At 34.5% G+C, this 15690-nt stretch overlaps 1 protein-coding gene across 12 annotated transcripts in view; it reads left to right on the top strand.

Annotated features, from left to right (window-relative positions):
- Window positions 1-2029: 2029 nt before the first annotated feature.
- The window catches only part of LOC121383439, a 77651-nt gene continuing 63990 nt past the window's right edge, over window positions 2030-15690 (top strand). For all 12 annotated transcript variants that reach the window (XM_041513468.1, XM_041513471.1, XM_041513474.1 and 9 more), the window contains exon 1: window positions 2030-2140. The gene's annotated coding sequence lies outside the window, so the exon portion shown is untranslated. The remainder of the gene's footprint in view (window positions 2141-15690) is intronic.

Here is a 15690-nt window from a genome sequence, read left to right as displayed (position 1 = left end):
AATATACTGATATTTAGCGTGCTCACGCGCTGCACGAGATTTGCATCTGTCAAAATAAAAGATAAATGCCATTTTATTTTGAGGAACCGATTAGGATATAAAATATGCCACAAAAATTTAAATAATAACATAATGAATTATTAACTTGGAATTTTACCACTTTTCACTAATAACAAAATGTCCGCTTCCAAAAATAGCCACTAATTTTTTATATATTTTTATTTGTGTTTCGGGGAACAAGAATTTTTTTAGTTTTTGTTTACACTTTGTATGATTATGCCCATACATAAAACTATTTTATACTTAATATTATTGTTCTTTATACATATTTTGTCCCCTATTATGTAACAATTTCTATGTGATTCATATATAGAAATAAATGATTGATTGATTGATTGATTGTATTATTTTTGGTTGTTATATTATAAGTGTATATATGACATTAACGGTTTTATGTATTTTACGCTAATAAAAATATTATTTACATTACAAAAAACCCCACACCAACATGCACTGAATAAGAATAAGTCTATACATTAATTAATTTTAATAATATAAACATTCTAAACAGTTCCAATCCTTTATAAAATGTACGGCGATTTCGCCCAGTAGGAAATAGGATTTACGGCTATCTCGCCACGGGCGAGATCGACTGGGCGAGATCGACGTTGGCGAGATCGACGTACTTCAACACAACTAGGAAAAATAAGGAATGTTTCATTTAACGGCGCACTCATCACATTAATTACCGTTATATGACTTCACATACATGGTTAAGGACCACATAGATAATGAGAGAGGAAACCCGCTGCTGCTACGCAATGGGCTTTGCGATTAAAGTACTAATAAAAATTATACCCGTGTGATTTTCCAGTCTTATATATTATTTATGAAAATATCTGGAATAAAAACCATAAAAATGTGTCAGTATTATTATGACCTGTTATGGTATTCAAATAACCGGTACAGTATATTGAACTTCTTTGTATTGGAAAGGACAGGTGTATTATTTCTGCTATCAATATCAACCTGGGTGTTATCTATAGTCTGTTTCAAATTACATATGTTTTGCAGTAAAATTGTAAATACATCTCCTATTTCGATCTATAACAGGTCATTTATAGTCATTTTTTTGTACCGGTTGTTTGAATACCGTAACAGGTCATGATAATACTGACATATTTTTGTGTTTTTTATTTCAGGGATTTTCATAAATAATATTGAAGACTGGAAAATCACCTGGGTATAATTGTTATTAGTACTTTAGTAGCACTATTCTAAAGACATAGTACATACCACGTAGTGACGTATGTAGGGGGATACGCCCCCAATCAACCTTTTTTTTAACTATTAAATTTTATAAAATCATACATAGTATGGGTTCCCCCCCCCCCCCCCCCCCCAATATAAAATCCTGGCTACACCAGCGACACTACAGCCTTTGTTACACCAGTTGTGGATCACTGGCTGGAACAAAAAATAGCCCAATGGGCTCACCGACGATGATCGACATTATTTAGGATCATTTAACCGTATATAGGCCTAATCGTTTAAAATCAAATCCCCAGGATTTTATAGAGAGGTCCATAAGTCACACTTTTATGGGGGCTGTGAAACTTTAGTGTTATGGTACGATAACTATTTCCTTTGGCCGTTTTGACTATTTCCTTTGGCCGTTTTGACTTTTTCCTTTGGCCGTTTTAACTTTTAGTTTTTGGCCGTTTTGACTTTTTTCTTTGGCCGTTTTGTCTTGCATGTTCAGGGCCGTTTCATCATGGGGTCGTTTTGACCGCATACCGGCGTGAAACAACATTTTAAAAATATAATTTCCCACCCCCCTTAAGTTTTACAAAAGGTGAACTGATGTAGTCATACAGAATCCTGGTAAATTATTTAAAATACATATAAATAAAAATAAAAATATTTTTTTTTTGCCATTATACTATTTTGAGACAGCTCCTTTAAATACAAAATGAGAGTAATTATAACAAATTGTGGTACTAAAGGGAAATAACTCCTTCAGTCAGTCACGTGGTGTAAGACAACAAAGCTAAAGGTTGACCTGCTGAAATGAACAATCGTAAAATGTGAAGTAATCTAGTTTCAGAAGAACGCTAAATATTGTTTTTATTTATATTAGGTAAGGCTTGTTGATTTGAAATTTAATCATGCAAATTAACATCGATTTTTTGTGTTAAAAATAATAATACCGTAAATGGACGTATGCTTTACCGGTAAGCGGCTTACTGGTACATCTCATCGACGTCCCAAATTGCGTTCAGGTAATGACAAAAACGCAAATATATCGTAAACTACCGTGAACCGAACTATCCCCAAAACAGACCTATTTACAGATTGCTAGTTTTTTCAAGGAATCTGCACACGTGTGAACCTAGTTCACCAAGATAAACCTTGCGTGCAAGCACAAACAGCGAGGTTTATCCTGTCTAGGCATTCCGCCATTAGCAGCTTCTGGACGGGTACAGGTTAAAACGGAACCGTGCCAAAACGGAACCATTTTTGTTGTTGAAAACAGAACCTATCATGGCTAAAACGGCACCATATATAAATATATATAACTTATCTTATTTTTAATTTCAGGATTAGGGTTAGGGTCCAGAGCAATGAATAGTGGTTGGGGTGTGTGTGTGTGTGAATTCGGAAGTCTTTCCATTTGGGGGGGGGGGGGGGGGTAAATTCGGAAGTCTTTCCATTTTGATGACTCATCCCCAACTAACACTGTTGGTCAAACAGATTAGTTTTTGTAGTAGTAAGCATTAAGGAGCCGTCGATCTCGCCCAACGTCTATCTTGTCTGTGGCGAGATAGCCGTAAATCCTATTTCCTACTGGGCGAAGTCGCCGTACATTTTATAAAGGATTGGCACTGTTTAGAATGTTTATATTATTAAAATTAATTAATGTATAGACTTATTCTTATTCAGTGCATGTTGGTGTGGGGTTTTAAAAAAAAAAAATTTAATGTTTTTCTCCGACATGTTTTTCTTCTGTGTAGAAACACAAAAACAATTTAATGTAATGTAAATAATATTTTTATTAGCGTAAAATACATAAAACCGTTAATGTCATATATACACTTATAATATAACAACCAAAAATAATACAATCAATCAATCAATCCTTTATTTGTAATTTAATGTAATGTAAATAATATTTTTATTAGCATAAAATACATAAAACCGTTAATGTCATATATACACTTATAATATAACAACCAAAAATAATACAATCAATCAATCAATCATTTATTTCTATATATGAATCACATAGAAATTGTTACATAATAGGAGACAAAATATGTATAAAGAACAATAATATTAAGTATAAAAGTATACTATCTGAAACAAATGAGGCCAATTTTTATGTATGGGCATAAATCATACAAAGTGTAAACAAACAAAATTTTTTTTTCCTATTCCCCGAAACACAAATAAAAAAATATAAAAAATTAGTGGCTATTTTTGGAAGCAGACATTTTGGTATTAGTGAAAAGTGGTAAAATTCCAAGTTAATAATTCATTATGTTATTATTTAAATTTTTGTGGCATATTTTATATCCTAATCGGTTCCTCAAAATAAAATTACATTTATCTTCTTCTTTTTTGACAGATGCAAATCTCGCGCAGCGCATGAGCACGCTAAATATCATCATTTCCTGTTGAAATGACATGACGCACGAATATTGAGTACACTAAATGAGAATAAGTCAACAACGTCGTGCACACATTAATTGATTTTAATAATATATACATTTTAAACATTATTAATACAATTTAGTTACATCATAACCAGCTTCTACACAGAAGAAAAACATGTCAGAGATCTCGCCCAATCTCGCCAAGGCGTAAACATAAACTAACACAATCATCAATGAAAAACATTTTAAAAAAACAACCCGCACCAACATGCACTGAATAAGAATAAGTCTATACATTAATTAATTTTAATAATATAAACATTCTAAACAGTGCCAATCCTTTATAGAATGTACGGCAATTTCGCCCAGTAGGAAATAGGATTTACGGCTATCTCGCCACGGGCGAGATAGACGTTGGACGAGATCGACGTACTTCAGCATTAAGACGGATCTGTATGGTGGGGTTAATTATAACAACAACAACAATACAGGAACAAGGAAAAGTGTTAGTCTTTATTGAATGTGTAAAAATTAAGAAATGCATACACAGCTCACGTTTTCTTCCAACTTCCGGTGGTCTCTTTGTTTTGACTTATTTTATTGAGAAAAATAAAAGTTCACAAGAGCTCTCCTCAGCAAGATTGTCGTCTGGCTCTTGTCAGGGCGGCTCCCAATGGGAGCGTGCTTGAACAGTTGTCTGATGGAAGCATGTAAATAAATTTACCTGACCTGAAGATTGTTTGTGCAACTATTAGAAGTGACACAAAAACATTTATTTTTTCTTTTAATAAATAACTTTTCATTTGAGTTAAGTTGTTTTGTTGGGGTTTTTTGGTCTTATTTACTATTCTTCAAATAAAATTCAATTATGGTGCCGTTTTAGCCAACGCAGGTTCCGTTTTGTCCAATTTGGTCCCGTTTTCGCTTGGTGCCGTTTTGGCACGGTTCTGTTTTAGCTATAACGTGCTAATTAGTTCCGCTAATTCTGCTAATGGCGGAATGCCTAGACAGGATAAACCTCGCTGTTTGTGCTTACATGCGAGGTTTATTTTGGTGAACTAGTGTGAACCCTGACATCGGAATACTTTTGTTGACAACCAGCATTCTGCCCGCGCTGGTCGGCACTGGTCGGCCTTGCCAGCACTCAGACATGCCCGACCACCACTAAGCTCAAGAAGTGCTTTTTCCGACCACCACTACTTTTATCACGAGGCATTAAATAATTCTTTATTTTCATCATGAAACAGTTTGAAACAATTGTGACATACTTTCCGCAACTTTAAACAAACATGCGTCATAACCGGCTATGCCACGTATGTTACATTTACTGTAGTATCTCAGACGGCTGCGAGTGACGCTGCAATCACCTGCTATTCCATGTGCATGCGCTGATACAGCTGATATAAAACAACATGAAACGATCTCATGAACAAGCGGGCATAGGCTCGCTAGATAAGTTCTTTAGGTGAGAACAATCCCATGGGAATATAAGTAGTCTCTTGATTAAAATGAATGGCATTTTGTTCAATTTATGAGGCTGAAATCTCACAGCTAGCTGGCCTACCTGGAATTGAGCCCACCACTGAGACCTATCGTCTGTCGTCTGTTTGACTGCTGCACTTATCCACATGACACAGAAATCCTGCGTATTCGACGCACTATTTATCTAAAATAGTCCCAAATAAAATCTGTGCGTCATGGTTGACGGAAAATATTTCCAATGTCAATCGATGTTATATTATTTTTTTTTTTAATTCATAAAAACCTAAAGATTACAAAGTTCAAAACAAAAATAGCCAAGCGGTTTAACTGGTTCCTTATCAATACATTTAACGTAACTTAGTGTAAAAACCAATCTGACTGATGTAGCGCCACCGCCACATCCGCCTTTTGCTGCCAAATCCAGTGGGGAAAAACTTGCCACCACTCAAGAAATCCTGGGGAAAATCGCAGACTTACTCAGTTGAATAAATTGTGATTTCCCTGCCTTGCTGGCCATTGCAACATTATCTATCTTCACTGTCCCCTTGCCTTTGGAATGAATAGATTATCAATAGGCTTATTATAGCAAAATAAACAAATGCATCACAAATTATATCTTTTTTTATTTCATTCAGCAGTGAAGCATAACAAACTATCAGCACACAAAATAAAATAAACATATTATTTATAAGCAGGTTGATATTATATCATATCATATGGTGTTATTACAAGGATCAGAGGAAAATAGAAAAAAATTACATTAAAAATCTGACAAAATTCCCAAGATTTTAAACTGTATTAGGGACCTTATGAGTTGCTCAGATCGCATCTGAGGGCCTGCATTAAAAAAAAAAAAACCCAGCCACATCCGCCTTTTGATGCCAAATCCAGTGGGGGAAAACTTGCCACCACTCAAGAAATCTTTGGGCAGAACCCTGGACAGCAAAAACAAACTAAAGTCCAAACCAAAATGTTACAACTACGAAAAATAGCTCTCCTACCTTTATTTTTCGTTAGATTTTACCCACATTTTGTCCACACAGAAATCTTGAAAAAAACATTACTATGACACAGATTTCACATATTAGATGATAACCATGACACCTATACAGTGGCTGCAAAACAAGGCGTTGCATGTGACGTTTACTACTGTCATTTCCGACGTCTATTTTCGCCACAGTTGCTCAGACTACAGTTCATATTTTCTTGGTTCTTGTCTGAATGTATAGCTCGGCTTCAGAGTTCTATGAGTTAATTTCTTCAGGAAAACTGAGTTTCCCACGAATACAGCGTCTGTTATTAAAATATTTTTTGTTTTGATTCATGAGGACAGTAGACCCAGTGATTTTTTTTATACTATTTTACTATTGCCACACTGTAAACTGACAATTGACCCGTGCGCAGTACTATTGGTAAACGCTAGACTGGATTATGTGCTTCACGGTAAAGCAAATGGTGACATTGGGAACCAATCAAATACTTCGCGAACGTTTAGCGAAACGTTTACTGGCTGAACTTGGGGCTGGTTTACTGCTTAGTCTGTTGTGCCTACGCAGATGGGACAGGTTTTTTTTTTCCAGGAGTAAGTTTAGCCAGCGATTTGTCGCCAACGCTTGTCTTGAAAGACAGATTTTTACACTACACATTAAACCGAATAACCATTTCTGGAACCACTAGTCAAAATAGGTTTGCAGACTTTTAGCAAAAAACGGCTGGCTGAATGTTGCAATGTTACTTTATTTCCGCTGTGTCATGCGCATACTTCAATTTGCAGACGACGTTTACGTTTTGTGAACCCTAAGTGCAGTGTACTTAATTGTTAGACAATCATGCTTTATGTAGTTATTATAATTGTAGCCTTTGCTTTGATTTTTCGCTACTAAAATGTAGGGTTACTTTGATTTAATGACAAATAACGACGTCATATTAATTTTATTATTATTATTATTTTTAATGATACCACTAGAGATCGTTGATTTTATATTAATTATGACACATACTTTGGAGGCTTTCACCCCTCTTGAAGAATATTCCATAAAGAAACAAAATGGCAGATGTCAGAAAACTGCATGTATTTTGCCCTATGCTATCTCAGCGAAGTCGACACTGGCAACATCGTTACAGTCTCGTATGTGGAATCTGTGTCACTGTAATGTTTTTTTCACAACTGGTGTCTAAACAACATTTGGGGAAAATGTATCAGCAATTAAAGGTAGGAGAGTAAGTTATTGTAGTTGTTAACAATTTGGTTCGGACTTTAATTTGTCACAACTTGTATTAGTTCAATAGTTAATTGCATTACAAGTGGACTACATCGCACACTTCTGTGGTAACAGACTCCCGCCCATAGAGCCCCCCCCCCCCCCTTCCCCCGCGTGCCCCCATTACTGAGTGTGTAGCTCTCGATAAACCCCCAACTCCTACTCTGTCAGTTCCAACGCCTACTAGTACTTTGTTTTGCAGCCGCTGCTATATTGACTTTTTTGAGATCACATAGGGCAAAAAGCATATGTAATTTTGTGCCGGCTGAAATCTTGACTATTTATGGAATATTCTCCAAGAGGGGTGAAAGGATATATGACTTAATCTAACAACGTCATAACATGTTAAGATATAAAAGCAAACGTGATGATGTCATATTAATTTTATTATTATTATTATTAAAAATTTTTTTAATGATACAACTAGAGATCATTGATTTTATATTAATTATGTCACATACTTTGGAGGCTTTCACCCCTCTTGAAGAGTATTCCATAAAAACAAACAAAATGGCAGACGGCCTATGCCCTATGCTATCTCAGCGAAGTCGATACTGGCAACATCGTTAGTCTCATATGTGGAATCGGTGTCACTGTAATGGGTTTTTCACAACTTGTGTCTAGACAAAATGTAACAGTAATTAAAGGTAGGAGAGTAATTTATTGTAGTTGTTAACAATTTGGTTCGGACTTTAGCTACACAATGACTTCAATGAGAAAAAAACAAGTAGGCATAAAAAATATTTATATGTATATACGGAAATGTATACGCCAAACCTATTTTTCACTGTAGTACTACATGGCTCTTAACTTAACGACAACACCGACAGCAATTGCCGTAGAACTTTGCAATATGAATTGCCGTCGATCAGGGACTTCACCGATGGCAGTTTTGTGCCAATGGATAAAATTTATTGCTGTAGATTGAAGAGACTATTTTTGGTTTTTTAATTTGTTGAAAAAATTGCTGATTTAAAATTGCTGTAGCAGACTCCCAATTGTCGTCGGTGAGAAGTTTTCCTATAGCAAAAACATTTCAAAATTACTGTAGGTATCATGGGTGGACCAGTTTTGGTGAGCATAAGCATTTGGTTCTAAAGCATATCAATATTTATAAACAGACAGTTGCTATTCAAATACCTACCTTTTTATTAGTATTTCTACACTTCACACGAGCACTAAACTGGCCGCTAAGTAACTAAGATTACTGCACATGTATGCGTCAAAAACTATGGCATGCATCAACAGTAAATATTGTCAACTACTTAACCTGTTGCGGTGAGTGATACGTTTAGTGGTATAGCTTCCAGCAAAAACTTTCTAACAATTTTTATTTTTTTTAACAAAACATGTATGTTGGTCAGCAAAACATGCACTTATAATAATTTATTAAAAATATTTTAAATATTTTAAGGCAATTGAATTACAGAATGGAGCCCTCGAGAACCAATGTTAACAGACAAGATTTTAGGAAAACGAATATAACAATTATGATGTCTTGCAATCATGTTATAATTTGAACAAATGAATGGTTATATAATGGTAAAATTGTTTGGTTAAAAAATATAACCTGCATCCTGAGTTTTAATAAATATATAAATATAAATATATAAACAGATATCCATAAAGATATTTATGTTAAAACATATAAGGACCATATATTTTTGAAAAGTATCTGTAAAGAGACTTTACCAGCAGACACCTTGACAATCATGTGACTTAATTAACCAGATACCAGTACAGCTGATCTCAAACAGACAAAAATAGTTTTTAAAATTAAGTTTTCTTTCAAATTACAGTCTTTGAAAATCATAGGAAAACGGTATTAAGAAATGTGCCATGTTTATGAGTGGGTGAAGTCCAATATTGCTTTCTTTGCTCGTTTTAACTTAGTTTTATGAACATTTCTGTGAATATAACAGACATTTGTTTACTTTTCTCATGCAAAAGTCAAATTCATGTGGGCAATTCCATGGTTATCATGTATTTTTGTGGGCAATTCTTTTGATTACTCACGATTACATTTTTACATTCACACTTATTTTCTTTTGATTTTATCAGTAAATTAATAATTATACATTCAACACTTATTTTCTTTATTACATTTTATTAGTAAAATAATATATATATATATATATATATATATATATATATATATAAGAAGAAAAAAAGGAAATATGATGATTAGTTTTTATACTGTGAATGTGTAAACATCGGTTACTCACGTTACAGAAAAAGAACGACAAAAAATGAACACACTTAAAATCCAAAGTCTCCTCATACTGTAACAGTTATGATAAAAGTGGATATATTGGTGTATAGCTATGGTGTTTAAGTATCTTTTATATGATAAGAGTTTTGAAATTATACAATTAATACATTATGGGTTATCAAAATAGTCGGTTACTCGCGTTAGGGTTACTTGCGTTACAATTTGTCCGCTATTTGCAGGCATCGAAATAAGTCGAGAACAGTCGTTCAGGTTACCAGGAGGTTACCACATGTAAGCAAAGTCGAGAACGGTGTTTCGTTCTCGACAAACATTTCAACGGGGAATGGTAGTAATCCAGGATTTCCACATTTCATTTTCTCGTAAGGAATTGCATCGATGTTCGTACTCACTTGTGCAATTGCAAGCAATTATAGTCATTCCGCATTTAAGCAGCATCAACTACATGCATTTACTTCTGCGTTTCGTTTTCTCATACGAAATTGCATCGATGTTCGTGCGCACTTGTGTAATTGCAAGCAATTTCGGCAATCCGCTTTTAAGCAGCACCCACTAGATAAAGTTACTTCCGCATTTCATTTCTCGTACTGATGTTCACGCGCCTCGATACAATATCAGAACTTCCATGTTAAAAGTAGTAGTAGCAGGAATTTAATTCAAACTTTCATATAGTTGTGGTAACCTATAGGTTACCAGGCTATATTCTGTGGTAACCTGTAAATGGGTTACCAGACACAATGCTTATTTCGACGCCTGTATTTGGTAATGGCTAAATGGCTGTTTGTTAAATGTAACGTGTAAATTTTCACACTCGTTCTAAATTATGTGCACTGTACAACCGTGATCGTACCCGCATCTTAAAAGGCAAGGTCTGTTGTATATTTAATTACTAAAACAGTTAAATGTGACGGCGATTATATATAATGGGTGCAGCCATTTTTTCCCATACCAATGAATCTGCCCTCTGGTGAGCCGGTGATTACATAATACTTAATGTGTCACACCAGGAATTAGTCTTGGAACTGAAGAAACAAACGTATCTGATTTTTTTGGGATGATGAAACAGGCATGCATCACAATGTTCTGTAATAATATCCATCCCAGTAAGCCAGCAATAAGTATATATTATTTTTCAATACAAAATAAACCACCAAATTGATGTCAAAATGTCTACAAAACAAGTCGAAATAACTGTATCATGGTTTGTCCATGCATTAACCTACATACTAAAAAGATAAACAGTGTTTTCTTAGTTAATTGGTCTTTTAGTTGCCTCTACCTGTGATTCCTGATTGGCAGGTGTATATTTGGTAGGTAACCAAACACTGGCAATTAATTACCTCCATCTAGACACAAAAATATGTATTAGTATTATTAACATCATAGGGTATTGTGATGTATTTGTTATACATTTTGTACCAATCTGATGTGTCATTATACCAGTCTGAGGTATCATATACCAATCTGAGGTGTCATGGCATGCAGTGTTCTCGCTGGGTGAAAATTAAAGGAGGGCGGCCACGCTGCACCACACCCTTAAAAAACAAAACAAAAAACCCAAGCTTGGTTACCATATACCTTTGTGTGTTGTTTGGTCGACTTTGTGGAAAGACATACTCCTTATTTTGCCTCTCATTATTTGGTACAAGAAAGTTGATACAAAATACTATTAGCTGACTCATGTTGTGACAGTTGTCGGTGTAACATTCACTGGCAATTCCGGTTTTGCTGAAGTGATCAAAGTTTTAATATTATTATTTTAATAAAGATTTCAAGATATATGTAAAGCAATAAAGATGTTTGTAAAGTGATCCCCTAATGTGGGATAAAAAAAGTTTCTGCTTATTTTATTTCCACCTTCATCGAATGAATTGATCGCTTTGATATTGCCAACTGATAAAAAAATTTGTTTTTTGGAAAGGCGGTGCAGGGGACAATATTTCGAAATCTGAGGTAACCAGAAGTCGGTTCACGTGGTTTTTACCTAGGTAACCAATTGTTCGGTTACGTGAATTATATTTGCGTAACCTGTGGATTACCTGATCGGTTACCTCAAAGTTACGTTGAAATTATATTTTAAATACATAATTGTTTAGCTCAAACATAAAGTTAAAACAAAATACAAAACAAAACGTTTTATAAAAAAGTTTCAAATCGAAACAAGTGACTTGTAGATGTTTCTTTTGTTTTCGTACGATCGTAGTGTTGTAGATTTATTATTATTATTGTTATTATTATTATTATTATTATTATTATTATTATTATTATTATTCACCACTTGCCATCGGGATCGCAAAAAGTAATTTTTAGTTGCCCGAATCTAAAAACCACTGTCCTCGGCCAACGGACCACCGTATTCTAGAACCTCTGTGCAGCTTGTGGAAGTTAACACTATTAGCCCAGTACTGAAACAAAATAGATACATTTGGAGGAAACATTTCCATTCCCTGAAGTATAATGCAAAACACTCAGTCACTCAGTGGTGCATGATTAGACTAATATATTTTTTTTATATAAATAACAAATAAAGGCTACCATTTGTCACTGATAATATGTAAAATTTAGTATACAGCAGATTAAAAAAAACACCCACCAAAAACTCAAACAACAAATGTCCAGTTCCTCTGAACTATAAAACAGGCTACTCATTGGTGCATGATTAGATTAATAAAAATAAATCTTATAATAACATCAAAAGAAAGACCACAATTTAACACTGATCTTTTGCGGTGGTGATGCTATATTCTCTTTATCGCTGGTAAATGTTTGTTATTTAATTTTAAAGCTCATTATGCGATGTTAGTATTTTTCAGCTTTTGTGACATTTTTGCATTTTTGTTTACGATTAAAACCGTTTTGAAACTTTGTAAAATTATAGGCAATCCAGTATTATGTCTACATATTATATTCCTTTAGAGATAGAATAGCAGCAGATAATTTAGGCGCCTTAGCGGTCCATGCACATTTCTTTAAAACTTTTGGCTCGACTATACTGAGCCTTCAGTTGCAAGTTACAACAGTTGCAATATACCGAACGTTGTCTACTGGTTTGCCGCGCATCAAGTACTAAAAATCAGTCTAAAACATTTGCCGAAATACTAGTAGTATGTCTGCATGAATAAATTTCCTGTAATCGTGAAGTTTGCAAGTTTTAATTTCTAAACGTCTACAGGTCAGGACGTAACCCATTTGCGGTTCGCGTAAATTTAATTTTGCGTAACCGACACGCGAACAGAACGGCGGTTTGCGTGAAATATTGTGCCCTGCGGTGTATTATATTATTTGGCACCCAAGATAAATTATTTTAGTTTTAAACACTACCACTTCGATTGTTTTTATAAGCAGTGATATCCCCCCCCCAAAATGAAAAGTTTATAATATTTTATAAAGAATTGCTGAATAAACAGAATGACAGAAATGACAGAAAGTAAAATTCATTAGTTACAACCAATTAAATCTGTAATTGAGGACAAAAAATCAGACGATAGTTAGTGGAAACAAAAGACAGAATGACCGGTCTGATGACATGATACATTTGGTGCCAAATAAGTGGTTTTGTCAGTCGGAGATTGCCGAGTCGATAACAAATAAAATGTTTTCATTGCTCAAATAAAATATAACTTTTATTGCGTGTATCAAACATACAAATGGATACAGGTATGGGACAAAATAGAGGCTGTTAAAAATACTATTAAATTACGTTACGGTAACTCGTAAGCTACTGAAGGTTTTCGTCAGTTGCTTTTTCGTACACGCAACACGGCTTGTTTCCTTTGATGTGCAGAATGATGATTATTTTTGTGTGAAAAAAAGTGTGCATTTGGAAACAGCGGAGATAGGTGATGTAAAATATAGTAGGTTGTGGGAAAATAAAGAGGGATGCAGAAAAATAAAGGAGGGCGGCAAAATGCAATAGCGGGGTGGGCTGCCCCACTTAAATGGAGCAGCGAGAATACTGGCATGTCCTAATATTAGTCTTTGTTTAATGGTTTGAAGAAAATGTAGACACTTATGTTATTAGCATGTAGTGAATCATGACCCATGTCACCATGTTGCTGTAAAAAATTTAAAACATTCTCCAACAAATAACCTGTCACCCCTAAAATGGTAATGGACATTATCAAATGGCAACCAACATGTTTTATAACAGTAAATAATTCTGTAAAACTATTGATTAAGTAAACTATTTATCTAAAATCAAAGAACTGACCAATTATGTAGTCCCAAAGAAAATATTACTTGGTTATCGTGGGTGGTCGTTTTTGCTCCAACGATGACGCCTACATGATGTGAACAAATTCCAATCACTTTCGAAACTAAAATAAATTTATAAAAACAAAGCACCTAATAAACATATTGAATAATGTGTACTTTAGTTATTTTAAATTGATATTATATGTTTGACATTCGTATGAACACAGCAACACAAGCTACGGTTCTGTTGATAAATATTGACTGACAGCTAACCCTGAGCATGCATATACCCTGTAAATCACACTACTGGTCTAATCCACTGATGAGAATTAATAATGACCGCTGCTTGCGGTCCATGTGGTTTCAGCGGTACAACTTACATGTGATGTACATTAAACACAATAGTACTGTTCATCCACTGTTCAGTTTAGACAGGTAAATTTTTGTGTAAAAAAATGCATTGCTTGTTTCAACCATTCAGAACATACCGGATCATCGGGCTTGCTCGGGTCTATTAATAGAATTAATAAAAAAAAAAATAAAAATAAATAAATAACCAAAAACCTTAAAATGATTTAAACTGATAATTGGAATTTTTTTATATTTTTTTACTAGGATGCTCGTCTTTCCGGGAGTGCATGCCCCCATACCTCCCTAGGAATCATGACTGCTTTGCATTATTATTTATAACCTGCTTAACATTAGGTCCTTTTAAAAATTTTTCGTAATAAGTCGCTGTACTTTTCAGGATCTTTTGGGGATGGGGCATTCTCATCTATGATCTGATGCTGATTATGCAAACAGTGCACATGAAAACAAGCATATAACAGAATTTAAAGACGAATGCAATTAGGGATATTGGTAATGAATATCCTTGTTGCTAACAGTATGTAATAACAGTAAAAGGCTGATGCTTATGCTGAGTTTTGTCACACTACATGTAACTTTTAAGTACCAATGTTCAGTAATGTTTGTAACCTTTTTTTTACTAATAACATGTATAAACCTTTTTCACATAATCACTTGAACAATTGTTTCTGTTTTTAAACAAATATTAAAGTGGGTACCATTAATAAGAGCTTGCGTCATAGGATCGAACCACCTCTGTGGACCCATTCAACTGATTGTTTTTTTCCTCATTCCAACCAGTGCACCACGACTGGTCAAAGGCCATGGTGTGTGCTTTCTGTCTGTGAGATGGTGCATATTAAAGATCCCTTGCTGCTTTTGGAAAAATGTAGCGTGTTGCCTCTGAGTCTGATAACTACATGGTGAATTTGGCAAGTGCCATTTATTGGTTACGCAGAAATAAATCCATGTAACCCATTTCGTTTTTGCATAACCCATTATATCCAAGTAAATAGTGCTCGAAAATTTGTGCGAACAAAAAATAGGTTACGCAAAATTAGATTTGCGCAAATGAAATGGCCGTTCATGCAATTGTCAGAGGCCTGTACATGAAACCATGATGATGTTATAAAGGGTTTTGTGCATCTAATATAACTTGTAATAAGCAGGGGTACAGAAAGTGCTCGCCTGCTCAGGAAAAAAGTTAAAATTCTGAGGGACGAGTTAAAAAATGCAACTACCAGTCTATCTGTGTTTATTTTAAAATTGTAATTATGTTTTGTTTTAATGGGTTTTTTTTTTTTTATCAGATCTGTGACTCTGCATTAGCCATGTCAGAATTCCAAACCATTCAAACAAACTGTTCAGAATGATGATGAAATACACAACAATACATGTACCACGTTGACAATAGATGACTTTGGTTTTCATTTGTTATAGTATTGATAAACAGTCATATATTGTTTTATAGGCAGGTGGACTAGTGGGCTAGTAAACTTTAGTTGATTCTGATCCGGAG

Source organism: Gigantopelta aegis, chromosome 10, assembly GCF_016097555.1.
Source record: "Gigantopelta aegis isolate Gae_Host chromosome 10, Gae_host_genome, whole genome shotgun sequence".
Lineage (NCBI taxonomy): Eukaryota > Metazoa > Mollusca > Gastropoda > Neomphalida > Peltospiridae > Gigantopelta > Gigantopelta aegis.
The sequence above is the reverse complement of the archived record's forward strand: the minus strand, read 5'-3'. Positions and strand labels throughout refer to the sequence as shown.